The 15,826-nt window shown below is 44.9% G+C and overlaps 1 long non-coding RNA gene across 1 annotated transcript in view; it reads left to right on the top strand.

Annotated features, from left to right (window-relative positions):
- The window catches only part of LOC121271193, an 84,555-nt gene that overhangs the window by 46,048 nt on the left and 22,681 nt on the right, over positions 1–15,826 (top strand). Inside the window, exon 3 of the long non-coding RNA XR_005941691.1 lies at positions 5,221–5,363. This is a non-coding gene — a long non-coding RNA (uncharacterized LOC121271193). The remainder of the gene's footprint in view (positions 1–5,220; positions 5,364–15,826) is intronic.

The raw sequence follows: 15,826 nt of genomic DNA, 5'->3' as shown, positions 1-15,826 counted from the left end.
ACGAAGAGCAGGGGAGTTCTACCTGGTGTCTGACTAATATTTATCCCTCTGCCAACAACACAAAAAATAAATTATCTGGTCATTATTGCATTGCTGTGGGATCTTGCTGTGTGCAAATTGGCTGCTGCATTTCCTACATTACAGCAGCGGCTACGCTTTGAAGTAAATTATTGGCTGTGAAGCACTTTGGGATGTCCTGAGCTAGGAGGTGGTGGCATAGTGGCATTGTCAGGAGGGCTAGTAATCTAGAGACCCAGCATAATTCTCTGGGGACCCAGATTCAAATCCCACCACAGCAGATGGTGAAATTTGAGTTCAATTAAAAGTTTAATGATGACTATAAGACCATTGTCAATTGTTATAAATACCCATCTGGTTCACTAATGCCCTTGAGGGAAGGAAATTTGTTGTCCTTACCTAGTCTGGTCTACATGTGACTCCAGACCCATAGCAGTTTTGCTTTTTATTTAAAAAAGTGCTCTGAACAGGGGCATTAAATGCTGGCCTAGCCAGTGACTCCCACATCCCATGAACGAATTTAAAAAAAGAAGTATCCTTTATTTTTTAGCTAATGGTCATTCCTCACATGTCAGCCCATACATGGCAGGATATCTGATCAGCGAAGACACTCGCCCAACACTCACAAGGACATAGAAATGCTCGAGAGCAGAATCCTGATCATCCCCTCCACCCCCCTCCAACCTCTCTAATTCTGGGGAGGTTGCTGAGACCAATTATAGCACTCCAACTATCACTCCATGCAACACAATGCAGACCAGGGGTCAAAACATGCTCCCCTTAGGTTGTGTGCCTCAGTGCCAAATGGTATTTGGAGGGAGAGAGAGATGTATTGGGAATATCATTCGACTAGTAATCCAGAGGCCCAGGCTAATGCTGGGGACATGGGCTCAAATCCCACCACAGCATTTTTTAAATTCCATTAATAAATTTAGAATTCAAAGCTAGTCTCAGTAATGGTGACCATGAAACTATCATTGATTGTTGTTAAAAACCATTTGGTTCACTAATGCCCTGTAGGGAAGAAAATCTGCCATCCTTACCTGGTCTGGCCTACATGTGACTCCAGACCCACAGCAATGTGGTTGACTCTTAACTGCCCCTCTGAAATGGCCTAGCAAGCCTCTCAGTTCAAGGGCAGTTAGGGATGGGCAACAAATGCTGGACTGACCAGCGATGCCCACATCCCTTGAAAGAATTTTTAAAAATGGACTGTGCATTTACCCAATAGGTTTTGAACAGGGCAAAGCCAGAAAACCAGTCCACTAAGACCCAGCTGCATGTATCCTTATTGTTTTCTGAGGGAGCCAGCGGCGGGTGACAGGTTACAGCGATAGAGCATGGGTGCAGCTTCCTGTGAGCAACAGTGACGAGCAGCGAATGAGTTAACAGCGATTCATTTATGTGGAATTGACTGGATTTATGTATGAAAGCTCTGGGTTAGAATGTGCAGTTATCTGTTCTCTCCTTCTGTCATATTTGGTCTGATCATTACTTTGAGCTCGACTGCAGATGATGGTGTCTTTGTACAACCCTGCGGTCATCTCTCCTTGTCTTAATTTGTAGAATGCGGCCAGCCTTTAGTCAAATTCTCCAGCCAGATGATGACTGGGAAAGTGAGGGGTTGGGGTTATATAAGGGATGAGTCAAAGGACCACTGTTGTCGGCCTCTTTTGCTTGGGGGGTGTGGCAGGGGGGTGGGAGGGGGTGTACTGAATGATTACTTCGGCCTGATTAAAATCTTGTCATTGAGTTTTAAAAAGTAACAATATTTTCAGAAGCCGTTGAAAGATAAAGAGAAGCAAAATTTCCTGTTTTTTTTTTCTTGATCCCCTAAGTTGGATTCCAGTACTAGAGCTTTCAGCTCTTTTTGACTCCACCCTTGGGTGCTGTCTCTCCTGACTCTGAAGCAGAGGGTGACCCTACTTCGGTCATCTTTTCCTGGCAGTGGACACGAAGCATCTCCTTGACTCATCACTTCATGTTCTATCGCTCAAATCTTTCCCAATTATTTCCACCCACATCCATGTTCCAGGTGCGGGCAGGTGGGCAGGAGGCAGCAGTTGGGATAAAGCTTCCGACCAAGATCTTTCTCTCTATAATTGAGAAATCAAAGGGCAGTGAAGGGCAAAGCCCGCAGTGCTTAGAGGGTATAAAGGCTGGAAAAGCAGAAGGAGAGGTGAACTAGGACAGAGTGCATGGTCAGGTAGCACCGAGCTCGAGTTTTGTAGCAACAAGGGATGTCTGAGAAGGCAAAGCTGTGGGTTCAGGTCCCAGTCCAGAGACTTTGAGTGCTTAAGCTAGGCAAACACTCCTGCACAGTACTGAGGGACTGCTGCACTGTAGACATGCTGTCTTTCAGATGAGATGTTAAACTGAAGATCTATCTAGTGGATGTAAGGGATTCTATAGCACTATTTTGAAGAAGAGCATGTGTGTGTGAAGAAGAGGGCTCTCTACTTTTATTTCTCAGCTAACAGCAGTAAAACAGATTACCTGGCTAATATCTCACTGCTATTTTTGGGAGCTTGCTGTGTGCAAATTGGTTGCATCATTTCCTGCATTACAGCAGTGACTACATTTAAAGTGTTCCTTTGGTGTAAAGAGCTTTGATCATCTTGAGGCCATGAAAGGTATTGTATAAATGCACATCTTTCTTTTCTCAAGAGTTCTAGTTTTGAGGCCCTGAGAGAAAATAGGGTAATGTGATATTGGGACGAGTTTTGGCAGTGAGGAGGCAAGGATGATTCTTTAAGCAAGAGTTATGGGTCAGAATGAGTAACATCGCTGCTAGCTGCAGAGAGATGCCGACATTGAGTATCTTGCTGCATGTAAAGCATTTCCCCCACTTTATTACCATTAAAGCCCAGCTCACACAACTGCTGCCTTGAATAAAATCACACCATAGACCGGAGATTTAAGGTATGTTACACAATGCAAAGCTGTCCACACCAGACATACTAGCTTGTAACAGGAAGCTACTGCAATGTAAATAGAATTAAAATCTGTTTTAACAAGCTCAACACAACTGTACAATGTGTGCACTGATACGAAACAGGAAAAGGTGATACAGCACGTGGAAGAATATGCATTTTACTTCACTTTTTTTAAACCAAGATTATCTGAACTTCAGCAGATGGTTGGGCTGAGATCGCAAATTCCCAAGTAGGGTTTCATCAATAAAGACCCTACATGGCGAGCTATGGTGTTGTCCCAGACCTGTTGCCTCTCCTCAGTTCTGCTATTCATCTTTGCTGGTTTGGCAATTTGCTTTCCACTCAGAAGTTTTCTTTATTCTTTCATGGGAAGTGAGCGTCCCTGGCAAGACCAGTATTTGTTACCCATCCCTCATAGCCCTTGAGCTGAGTGGCTTGCTAGGCCATTTCAGAGGCCAGTTAAGAGTCACCCACATTGCTGTAGGTCTGAAGTCACATGCAGGCCAGATTAGGGTAGCAGATTTCCTTCCCTAAAGGGCATTCCCTTTAGTTTCATGGTCATCATTACTGAGACTAACCTTTAGTTCAGATTTTATTAATTGAATTTAAATTCCACCAGCTGTCATGGTGAGATTTGAACCCATGCCCCTAGAGCATTAGCCTGGGCCTGTGGATTACTAGCCCAGTGACATTAGCACAATGCCCCCATCTCTTACATTGAGAAAGCTGAACTTAGGTTGTGTGTTAAAATTGGCCTCTAATCTATTGACCGTATAGGCCAGGGTTCCAGCTCCTGATTATTGTCTAACAACTCCCGCTGGAGAGTAGACAGGTGGATCTCGGTTGGGGAAAGGGCTAAAAGTACCTGTGATAGCCTCGCTATTGTCTAGCCAATGCTTGCAATCTAGATACATACACACAAGTCCTTGTTTTTCCTTCTTGCGTCTTTCCCTGGATTCGCTCCCTTTTCCTACTGCACTCCATGGGGTCAGATGAAGGTTAGACTACCGGATGAACGTTTTGTGCATTAGCAACTATAATGAACCTAAATCCATGACTTTCTGAACCAAATCCTCCTGGCTGGATGAACACCTGAAGCTACAAAGAGGCATTCTCAGTCAGACAGAAATTTAGGAACAGCAGTAGACCATTCAACCATTCGGGGGATGGTAGCATAGTGGTAATGTTACTGGGCTAGTAATCAAGAGGCCAGGATTAACCCTCTGGTGACATGGGTTCAAATCCTGCTGTGGAAGTTGGGGGAATTTTAATTAAATTAATAAATACAAAATAAAGTGCTCATGACCATGAAACTATTGAACTGCCATTTAAAAAAAAAACAACTGGTGCACTAATGTCATTCAGGGGAGAAACCTGCTTTCCTTACTTGGTCAGGCCTACATGTGACTCCAGACTCACTGCCCTCTGAAGCCACTCTCTCGTATCAAATGGCTGCAGGAAGGTTTAACAGGTCCCTGGAGTCTGCTTCGCTATTCAATTTGATCCTGGCTGATCTATCTGTATTAGTGCCCTAAACTTTACCTGATAAAAACCTGTCAATCTCAGTTTTGGAATTTTCATTTGACCACCCCTCAGCCTCAAGAGCTTTGTCGGGGAGGGAGCTGCAGCTTTCCTTTGTGAGGAACAACTGCTTCCGCACATCACCCCTGAACACTTTAATTTTAAGATTGTGCCCTCTTGTTTTGGACTCGCCCGCCCGTGGAAATATTTACCCTATCAAATTCTTTAATCATTTTAAACTCCTCAAGTAGATCACCCTTTAATCTTCAATAATCAAGACAACATGTCCTCCTAATTTAACCCTTTTAGCCGCAGTATCATTCTGATGAATCTGAGGTGCACCCCTTCCATGGCCATATATCCTTGCTGAGACATGGTGCCCAGGGCTGAGTGTAATGTTCCAGATGAGGATCTAACCAGAAATGTATATAAACGTAAGGTGCTATATAGTAAATGAGTGCGATGTTGGTGCAGCCTGGAGTGCTTTTCTGAGATTGAAGGTGAGGCGCGCTTTTGACACAGAGTTTCACTTTGCACTAGATTCTTGCCACACTTGATCTGGGCTTTAATCGCTATTGTCTTATCCTAATTGAGCACGCTGCAGAATTGATGAAACTGGTGTTTGGTATTACCTTCAAACTCCACGTAAATGCTTAATGCGATGAAGTGGTTCACACACACAAGCGTCCATTATTGTCAAAGTGTACCAGAACTTTGTTGATTGAAAGGCATTGAATTTCAACAGACTCCAGAGAGACATCTCTGGGAACACTGAGATGAGCTGCGGTGATTCATACAGTTTCCAAGGAAACGGGAATTTCATGAGCCAATCGAGAAGCATCTGATGAAATGAGCCTGTGGCACTGCTTTGGGATCGCACTCTTCCAGGTCAGTGGACACTTGAATCTAATTGAAAGTGCTGGCTGTTTGCGTTTAAATATATAGTGCACCTTAGGCAAATGCACTTGTAAGGTCTGTAATTGTCTATCTTTATAAGATTAAAGTGATGTCTTGACAACTGGTGCATGAAAAGGATGGGACATTTCTAGGTTATCTTGTTATAAAAGATGTTACAAGGAATTAGGCAGAAATCTACAGTCACATGTACTGTCTTGGCACATTGAGGGCATGCTGGAAAGTTGAAGGACATCACTGAAGGTCGGGTTTATCAATCTTTCAGCACCCCCCTCTCAATTTGGGATGACGATGCAGCACAACTCCAGGGTCACGATGAAAGTCGGGCTTCTACACTGCAGTGGAGGGGCACAGAAGCGAGGGAAAGCACAAGAGACCAACGCGAGTCATGCCCATTAGATAACACTGGATTCATCTCGCACGAAGCACCTTTAAAATTGTGTTTAGGTATTCACAATCACCCATGCTGAAGAGCTGAGCTCCTCAGCTGTCTGTAAAAGGGACGCGCTGGGAAGCGAGATCTCCTCAGGAGAGCGAGGCAAAACTGCACTTGTGGTTGTAAAGGGTTAAGCCCCAAAGTGCTGGGCACTGATCAGGTTAATGAGCTTCGGAGAGAAGATGAGGTAAATCAGAGTTTAGGCGATGCCAAACTTGGGTTTTAAAAGACTGTAGATTGTAAGAGAAGAATGATAGAGTAAGGAGTTTTGGTTTTGTAGCCTTTTGGTCGGAGGGGTACAGATATGAAACAGAGCTACAACCCAGTGAGGGAGCATTAAGCACTGAATTTACCCTTTCATTTAGGAATGTAAGAAAAGCAGGCTAGCTAAGTTGGAATGGAGACATGAAGACCTACGGAGAAGATAAACACAGTAACCATTGCAAACTGTAGCAAATGTCATGTGATCCAACATCACATGATCAAACCTCCAGGAATAAGGCCAAGCAGAGTTGAAAATCCAACCCATCATGCTGATCAATTTCAATAGTATTGATGAATCTACCCAACCACGAAGCTTATCTCATTAATGTCCCGTTAGTTAATAACCTCTTATGATGCCCAGCACTGAGAGGGTTCAAAGCCTTATCCTAACCATGTTTTTTCAGTAGGAGCTCTTGTGGTGCAGTGGGTAGGGTGCCTGCCTCTGAGTCAGAAGCTCTGGGTTTGAGTCCCACCCCAGGACTTGATGGCCAAGGAAGGTGTGTTCATAATTTGACCAAATGGGTTGATGATCAACCTGGAAATCCTTCCAACACATGCCAATGGCAGGTGATAAGAGTAGAAGAGAGTCCTGATCAGCCATTGATGGAAAGAATGTTGGAGCCTTTACCATCACTATCCATAACTCCAGACTACAATGTTTGTGTTGCCACAGCAACTTGGTCTCCTTAGGAGGCTGGATGGCTGGTGAGGACCAGATTGGTGTGAACAGCATGGGGTTTGATCCCTGTTCTGGTGGGGGTGGATTTAGGAGCTGTCTCCTTGCTGCACTCAGATCAACCATGATCTTATTAAATGGCGGAGCAGGCTTGAGGGGCTGAATGGCCTGCTCCTCGTTCGTATGTACCTGTGACGAAAGTCATAGTTCTGTTGGCTGGACCTGCCTTCAGGCAGAGAGCTAGAGGAGAAGATTTACTTTCTCTATTTTGATTAAGTCATAAGACCATAAGACAAAGGAGCAGAAATTAGGCCATTCGGCCCATCGAGTCTGCTCCGCCATTCAATCATGGCTGATAAGTTTCTCAACCCCATTCCCCCGCCTTCTCCCCATAGCCTTTGATCCCCTTACCAATCAAGAATCTATCAAGTCGCTGCATATCAAGCGCCATTGTGGAGGTGTCTGCTACCTTCATGCTTTGTAACTGACTACCAGGAGCTGCTTGACCACGGTTCTGGGTTACTTAGTTTCCTTTATTTCCTCATCTACTCCAACCTCTCTTCATTGCTTCTCCCTGATGCCTTGACCAACAAATATCAACAACTTGACTCTCAGGCCAAAGCCCTGTTCCTCCATGGTGGAGGGCAATGGTCTGTGAAGCTGCTGCTCTCTCAGACCTCCCTGGGGTTTGGAAATGATTTGATGGAGTTTATTTCACAGAGATCTGGGGCTCCGAACATTCTGCTGATTTCACACCCAGGGCACCAAGGCCTCTGAAAAAGAAACACAGGTTAACATTGTGCGTGCAATCCTTTGTCAGTTCTATCAATCTCTTTCGGAAGCATTCGTTCAGCCGTTCACTTATTAAAGCCAAAAAAAATTGCGGTCGGCAGATTTTATTTTCGAAATTGCTGTGGCACCTTGTCGTTCTCTTGTGCTTATTTCAGGAGTGTATGAAGTAATGTGCCCAGACATCAGTATTAGCAGCTTATCCTGCCTTGTTTCCTGTAAGCAGACATCGCTGGGACAGTCTGATTTCTCAAGTTGTAAGCTCTCTCTCCCCTCCATCAGTCTACTCAAAATGGCTGCTCAGCTTTGCTTTGGCTTTCGTTATTATAGGTCATTTTATATTTTATAAAGGCTCATTTCATTAAGAGCGACTAGGGATAAATCCTGCTCCCATTACTTATCCCTGTTCCCCTCTGTAACTCATTCACCAACACAGTGGTTCTCAAACTTTTTTGGTTGAAGGATGCATTTTCAAATAGATTAGTATCACAGACCACTCCCCCATTTAAATTATAATACTATGCAATATTCATTAAGTGAAAGTGGTGCGTGGGAAGAGTGCTTTAATAATGCTTTTAAGAAAACACCTATTTACTTATAGATATCAGTGAGATGGGTGTGCCTGCTTCTCACTCCACAGTCTATCATTGGCAGAAGCAGTAAAAGAGGTGCATGGTCAGAGGCTGGAGAGTAACTCAGCTCCTGGCTCCCCAGAGTCTGTCCACCATCTACAAGGCACAGGTCAGGAGTGTGATGGAATACTCTCCACTTGCCGGGACGAGTGCAGCTCCAACAACACTCATGAAGCTCGACGTTATCCGGGACAAAGCAGCCCGCTTGCTTGGCACCCCATCCACAAACATTCACTCCCTCCACCACCGACGCACAGTGGTTGCAGTGTGCACCATCTATAAGATGCACTGTAGGAACTCACCAAGGCTCCTTTGACAGCACCTTCCAAACTTGGCCCCTCTGACACCTAGAATAACAAAGGGCAGCAGGTGCAGGGGAACACCACCACCTGCAAGTTACCCCCACTGACTTGGAAATATATCAAGTTCCTTCGCTATCGCTTGGTTGAAATCCAGGAATTCTAATCCTAACAGCGCTGTGGGTGTACCTAAATCAGATAGACTGCAGTGGTTCAAGAAGGCTAGCACCATCTTCTCAAGGGTAATTAGGGATTCCCTGATGAATCTCTAATAAATGTTGGCCTAGCCAGCAATTCCCACATCCCAGGAATGAACTAACAAGAAAACAAAAAAGAGCAGGAGCAAAGGGAGAGCTGAGCATGGAGAGAGCAGAGCAACTTCCGGCCACCGCTCAATCACTTACTCTTCACTACAGCACTCTCACGTTTTTTTTGTGGACCACCAGGGGCTCCACTTTGAGAAGCGCTGCGTTAATTAGTGCAACACGGGTACATGTAAGTTTATTTATTTACATCTCCCTCATGTTCCTTCATTTACATTTCCTAAACCTTTTTAACCACCCGCTACCGTCTGCAGCTGGCTGGCCTGCTCCCTGCCCAGGATGTTGCAAAGGCTCATGGGGGAGGATTTTCCCGGCCATTCCTGGATGTGGCCAATTAACGGTCAGGCAGCATGAAAGGTGCACCAACAGGTTGTTGTAGGTGACAGAGGGGGCAAGTTTGAAAGGTGCTGTCAAAGGAGCCTTGGGTGAATGGGCAGTGCAAAATGCAGCTTCATTAATTACTTAACGGCCTTAATAGGCCTCTGGATTGTCGGCGGCGGGCACGCTTCCGCCTCTCACACTCACCTGCTGACCAAAAGATCGCGAGAGTGCTTGATGACATTGTGACCCTCGCCGCACCCACCCCCCACCCCCGATCGTGCGCTATTTCACTCCCGCTTGGTTCGGGACCACCCACTGGATGAAAAGTTCAGTCCGTGAGAATGGTTCCAGGGATGAGGGACTCCGGTCATGTGGGTCGACCGGAGAAGATGGGGTTATTCCCCGCAGAAAGGAGAAGAGAGAATGGAGATCTGACAGAGAGGTTCAAAATCATGAGGGGGTCTAGACAGGCGAGAAATTGTTCCCATTGGCGGAGAGATTGAGAACCCGAGGACCCCCAATTTAAGGTGATTGGCAACATGAGGAAAATCCTTTTTACGCAGCAAGTGGTTAGGAGCTAGAGTGCGCTGCCCGAGAGCGCGGGAGGTGGAGGCAGGGTTCAATCGTGGCTTTTATAAAGGGGGGTAAGCACCTGAAGAGCAAAAATGTGCAGGGCTGTGGAGTAAGGGCGGGGGAGCAGGGCTAGCTGAGTTGCTCTTGCAGAGAGCCAGCATGGACATGACAGGCCGAATGGCCTCTTGCTGTGCTGGAAACGCTCTATGATTCCCAAGCCAGCTGCTGGGAAGTGCTGAAATAATCATTCCTCCTTTAACAATGTGCAGACGCTGCCGGACGTCTCTTAGCTATTGTGCAGCTTTGTTCAGGGACTAAGTCAGTGGATTCCCAATTAACTGAAACACGTGGATCTTTTTTTTTGGGAGGACAGGGGGCGTTAGCAGTCCCAGTTAATACTCCTTTCACAAAAGGATCATAAGTGCCGATTATGTAATCGGGGGAATGGACGGAAGGAGGTACTGAATGGCGACAGTGTGAGGGAACTGAATTCAGGATGTTGAATTTACTGGGTGGGATATTTCAATTCCATTTATTCTCAACCCCCATCTGGGGAGGGAGGGGGCAGCTATTTTTTTTTAATGCAGGGTGGATCAGTCATCACAGCGGCGACATGAAGGTTAAAGGATTCAAATAGGAAGAGGCATTGAGGCTGGTTCCTGATGTCAGGGGTATGAGTTATGAGGAAAGACTGGGGCTTGTCTGTCTGGAAGAGAGGCAGCTGACAGTTGAATTTCCAGAGGCATGTGAGAAAATCAAAGGGGCAGAGAAGGTAGATCCAGGTTATTGCATTAAACTGCTGAAGTGGAACAAGAGGATCAAATTGGGAAAAGATAAATTGAAGACTGGAGTAAGCGAGGATCAATTCTGGGATCATTTAAGATGGTATAATGGAGAGGGAATGAATTAAGATGGGCCTCCTATGTCTCCAATAATCTTATGATTTTGCTCTGTATCTTCACATTTATCAGCCAGTGACACTGAAAAACTCTCGATGCTACAGACCTGCCACCTAGTGGTAGGGTGGAGCACTGTCACAGTACAGAATAAAAACATTACCAATTCCAGGTACATGTCTCCTGAAAGGGGCAAGTCAGAGTTTCACAAGGTTTTGTGACCTATCATGCCCGTGCTGGCAATTGGTTTTCCAACTGAAACAGTCTACTTTGATTCCTGCTCTGTGCTGATTAGGCTGTCAGCAAAATCAAACAAGGTTTCTGCTTCTAATTGCTGTAGTCATTGACTCTTGTCTTACTGGAAGTGTGGCTGTTGGCCCTCGGAGTCTTGTCCCACCAAAGGCTGAACTGTCTCTCAACACTCACCATCTATATACAGATTGGACACATCTGATTGGCAAAGGTAGCCTGGATGATGAGTTCATAAGAGTGTTTTTGGGACAGTTTCTTGGAGCAGCACATTTTAGCACCAACCAGAAAGCAGGCTATATAAGATCTAGTGATGTGCAAGGAGACAGGATTTAGTTAATGACCTCATAGTGAAGGTACCCCTAGGTAGCAGCGATTATAATATTATTGAATTTCACATTCAGTTTGAGGGAGGGAGGAATGGACCTAACACTAGTGTTGTAAACTTAAATAAAGGCAATTATGAGGGTATGAAGACAGAGCTGGCTAGCTAAAGTGAATTGGGAAATTGGGTTAAGGGATAGGTTAGTAGAAATGCAGTGGCAGATATTTAAGAAGAGATTTCGGGCTTCTCAGAAAAAAGTTACATTCCAGTGAGAAAGAAAGACTCCAAGGGAAGGACGCACTCATCTGTGGTAAACTAAAGAAGTTAAAGATCGTATCAAATTGAAAGACAAAGATGAGTGGCAGGTCAGAAGACTGGACAGAATATACAGGACTGCAAAAAATGACAAAGATTAATAAGGTGGGAGAAATTAGAGTACAAGAGAAAGCTAGCAAGACATATAAAACAGATAGTAAGAGTTTCTACAGGTTATTTAAAAATGAAAAGAGTAAGTAAAGTGAGCATTGGTCATCTAGAATGTGAGAATGGGGAATTAATAATGGAAAATAAGGAAATGGCAGATGAAATGAACAGATATTTTGTATCTGTCTTCACTGTAAAGGATACAAATAACATCCCTGAACTTATTGTGAATCAGAAGGTGAAAGGGAGGGAGGAGCTTAAAATAATTACAATCACCAGGTAAACGGACTGAAAACATTATTAGAACTAAAAGCTGACAAATCCCCATGTCCTGATGGACTTCATCCTGGAATTTTAAAAGAAGTGACTGCTGAGATATTAGATGCATTGGTTTTAATTTTCCAAAATTCCCTAGATTCCGGAAAGGTCCCATCTGATTGGAAAATAACCAATGTGACTCCTGTTTTCAAGAAAGGAAGGAATTACAAAGCAGGAAGTTACAGGCCAGTTAGCTATACATCTGTCATAGGGAAATTGCTAGAATCTTTTATTAAGGAGGTTATAGCAGGGCACTTAGAAAATCTCAATGCAATCAGGCAGAGTCAACATGGTTTTGTGAAAGGGAGATCATGTTTGACTAATTTACTGGAGTTCTTTGAGGAAGTAACAAGCAATACTTAGGTTTCCATAAGGTATTTGGCAAGGTGCCACATCAAAGGTTACTACACAAAATAAGAACTTGTAGTGTAGGGGGTAACATATTAGCATGGATAGAGGATTGGTTAGCTAACAGGAAGCAGCGAGTAGGGATAAATGGGTCTTTTTTGGGTTGGCAAAATGTGACAAGTGGAGTGCCACAGGGATCAGCACTGGGGCCTCAACCATTTACAATTTATACCAATGACTTGGATTAAGGGATTGAATCTATGGTTGCTAAATTTTCTGATGGTACAAAGATAGGTAAGAAAGTAAGCCATGAAGAGGACATACATAACGGACATTGAAAGGGACATTGATAGGTTAAGTCAGTGGGCAGAAATTTGGCAGATGGAGTAAAGTGCGGGAAAATGTGAACATGTCCACTTTGGCAGGAAGGATAGAAAAGCAGTGTATTATTTAAATGGAAAGAGATTGCAGAACTCTGAGCTACAGAGGGATCTGGGTGTCCTGGTACACGAATCACAAAAAGTTAGTATGCAGGTACAGCAAGTGATTAGGAAGGCAAATGGAATGTTGTGGTTTATTGCAAAGGGAATTGAATATAAAAGTAGGGAAGTTTTGCTACAGTTGTACAGGGCGTTGGTGAGACCACATCTGGAGTACTGGGTACAGTTTTGGTCTCCTTATTTAAGAAAGGATATAAATGTGTTCGAGGCAGTTCAAGAAGGTTCATCCGACTGAAGCCCGGGATGGGAGGTTATCTTACAAGGGAAGGTTGAACAGGTTGGCCCAGCATCCATTGGAGGTTAGAAGATTGAGAGGTGACCTTACTGAAACATAGAAGATCCTGAGGGGACTTGACAGGGTGGATGCTGAAAGGATGTTTCCCTTTGTAGGGGAGACCAGAACTAGGGGTCATAGTTTAAAAATAAGGGATCGCCCATTTAAGACGAAGATGAGGCGAATTCTTTTCTCTCAGAGGGTTGTGAGACTTCCGCAGGCAGCGGTGGAGGTAGGATTAATGAATATTTTTAAGACAGAGGTAGATAGATTCTTGACTAAGAAGAGAGTCACAGGTTATCGGGGATAGGTGGGATGTGGAGTTGAGGCCATAATCAGATCAGCCATGAGTGTCCTACTCCTGCTCTTTGTATGTTCGTAACTCATCTAATGTCTGGAACATAATGCCTTAGGTTAAAGCAGCTGGCGTGCACGGAATGTGCATCGACTCACTACCTTCAGGAATAAATGCATGGAAACACACCAACAAACACTTAATGAATCCTAATTTCTATGTAACAGATTGATTTTGACAAGCAGTCCTGATTGTGAAGCTTCCTCTTTCCTGGGGGGGTTGCTGCTATTGAGACCGGGTCACTGAAATACAGGTATCTCTGAAACCCCATTGACCGTGAGATCTAAGCTGTTGATGCAGAATTGTGCAACACTGTGGGCAACATTTCTAATCTTTGTATCTGATGTTTATGCTTATTTGCTACCTGTTAACCTTCAGCCAGGGGAGCCCAACAACCTGAAGCCTGAGCTGTAGGCCCTTCACCTATCCTCCTTCAAACCCAACCAATGGAGGCAAACTTTGATGACCAGCAGGATCCCTCCTATCCAGCCTGCTCTGAACATAGATTTATTACCATATTTGATCACATGTTTATTCCAGTAAGATGCTGCTCCATCTATTCCCGCCCATAATTCACACATGGAGGCAACAACTTCAAACTGAAAAGATCAGTGTTGATTTTCTAAACCTTTGGTGTTTGCTGCAGCCAGGGTGCCCCGTCCTGTATTTGAAGGGATTGTCCCGTACTTGGACTGTTTGTCCCTGTCCCCTAAGTAACATCCTTTGTCCCATTTTTTCTCTCGGACAGCCTGTGGGAGAGTGATCTGGGAGTCTCCAGGGTGAGGTGGAGTGATTCGATTGGGACTGTAAATGAGTGAGTCAGCTGGCAGGGGGTTGATAATGTTGTGACTGAACTTGATAAGTTGTAAAACAAAAACAAAAATACCTGGAAAAACTCAGCAGGTCTGGCAGCATCTGCGGAGAGGGACACAGTTAACGTTTCGAGTCCGAATGACTCTTCAACAGAACTAAGAAAAAATAGAAAAGGGGTGAAATATAAGCTGGTTTGGGGGTGGGGGTGGGGGGGGGGGGGACAAGAAGAGCTAGGTAAGGGGCCAGTGATAGGTGGAGATAACCAAAAGATGTCACAGACAAAAGGACAAAGAGGTGTTGAAGGTGGTGATATTATCTAAGGAATGTGCTAATTAAGGGTAGAAAGCAGGACGAGCAAGGTACAGATAGCCCTAGTGGGGGTTGGGTGGGGGGAAAGGGATCGAAATAGGCTAAAAGGTAGAGATAAAACAATGGATGGAAATACATTTAAAAATAATAGAAATAGATGGGAAAAGAAAAATCTATATAAGTTATTGGAAAAAACAAAAAGGAGGGGGAAAATCAGAAAGTGGGTTGGGGATGGAGGAGAGAGTTCATGATCTAAAATTGTTGAACTCAATATTCAGTCCGGAAGGCTGTAAAGTCGGAAGATGAGGTGCTGTTCCTCCAGTTTGCGTTGAGCTTCACTGGAACAATGCAGCAGGCCAAGGACAGACATGTGGGCATGAGAGCAGGGTGGAGTGTTAAAATGGCAAGCGGCAGGGAGGTCTGGGTAATGCTTGTGGACAGACCGAAGGTGTTCTGCAAAGCGGTCACCCAGTCTGCGTTTGGTCTCTCCAATGTAGAGGAAACCGCATTGGGAACAACGAATGCAGTAGACTAAGTTGAGGGAAGTGCAAGTGAAATGCTGCTTCACTTGAAGGGAGTATTTGGGCCCTTGGACGGTGAAGAGAGGTTATGTAAAGGGGCAGGTGTTGCACCTTCTGCGGTTGCATGGGAAGGTGCCATGGGAGGGGGTTGAGGTGTAGGGGGTGATGGAGGAGTGGACCAGGGTGTCACGGAGGGAACGATCCCTATGGAATGCTGCCGGGGGGGTGAAGGGAGGATGTGTTAGGTGGTGGCATCATGCTGGAATTGGCAGAAATGGCAGAGGATGATTCTTTGAATGCGGAGGCTGGTGGTGTGATAAGTGAGGACAAGGGGGACCCTATCATGTTTCTGGGTGGGAAAGGGCGGATGCGTGGGAGATGGGCCGGACACGGTTGAGGGCCCTGTCAACCACCGTCGGTGGAAAACCTCGGTTAAGGAAGGAGGACATGTCAGAGGAACTGTTTCTGAAAGTGGCATCATCAGAACGGATGCGACAGAGACAAAGGAACTGAGAGAATGAGATGGAGTCCTTACAGGAAGTATGGTGTGAGGAGCTGTAGTCGAGGTAGCTGTCGGAGTCGGTAGGCTTGTAATGGATATTGTTGGACAGTCTATCACCAGAAATTGAGACAGAGAGGTCAAGGAAGGGAAGGGAAGTGTCAGAGATGGACCATGTGAAAATGATGGAGGGGTGGAAATTGGAAGCAAAATTAATAAATTTTTCCAGGTCCAGATGAGAGCATTAAGCAGCACCGAAGTAATCATCGATGTACTGCAGAAAGAGTTGTGGG

This window comes from Carcharodon carcharias, chromosome 30 (assembly GCF_017639515.1).
Source record: "Carcharodon carcharias isolate sCarCar2 chromosome 30, sCarCar2.pri, whole genome shotgun sequence".
Taxonomy (NCBI): domain Eukaryota; kingdom Metazoa; phylum Chordata; class Chondrichthyes; order Lamniformes; family Lamnidae; genus Carcharodon; species Carcharodon carcharias.
Note: the sequence above shows the minus strand (reverse complement) of the source record. Positions and strands in the feature narration are given on the sequence as shown.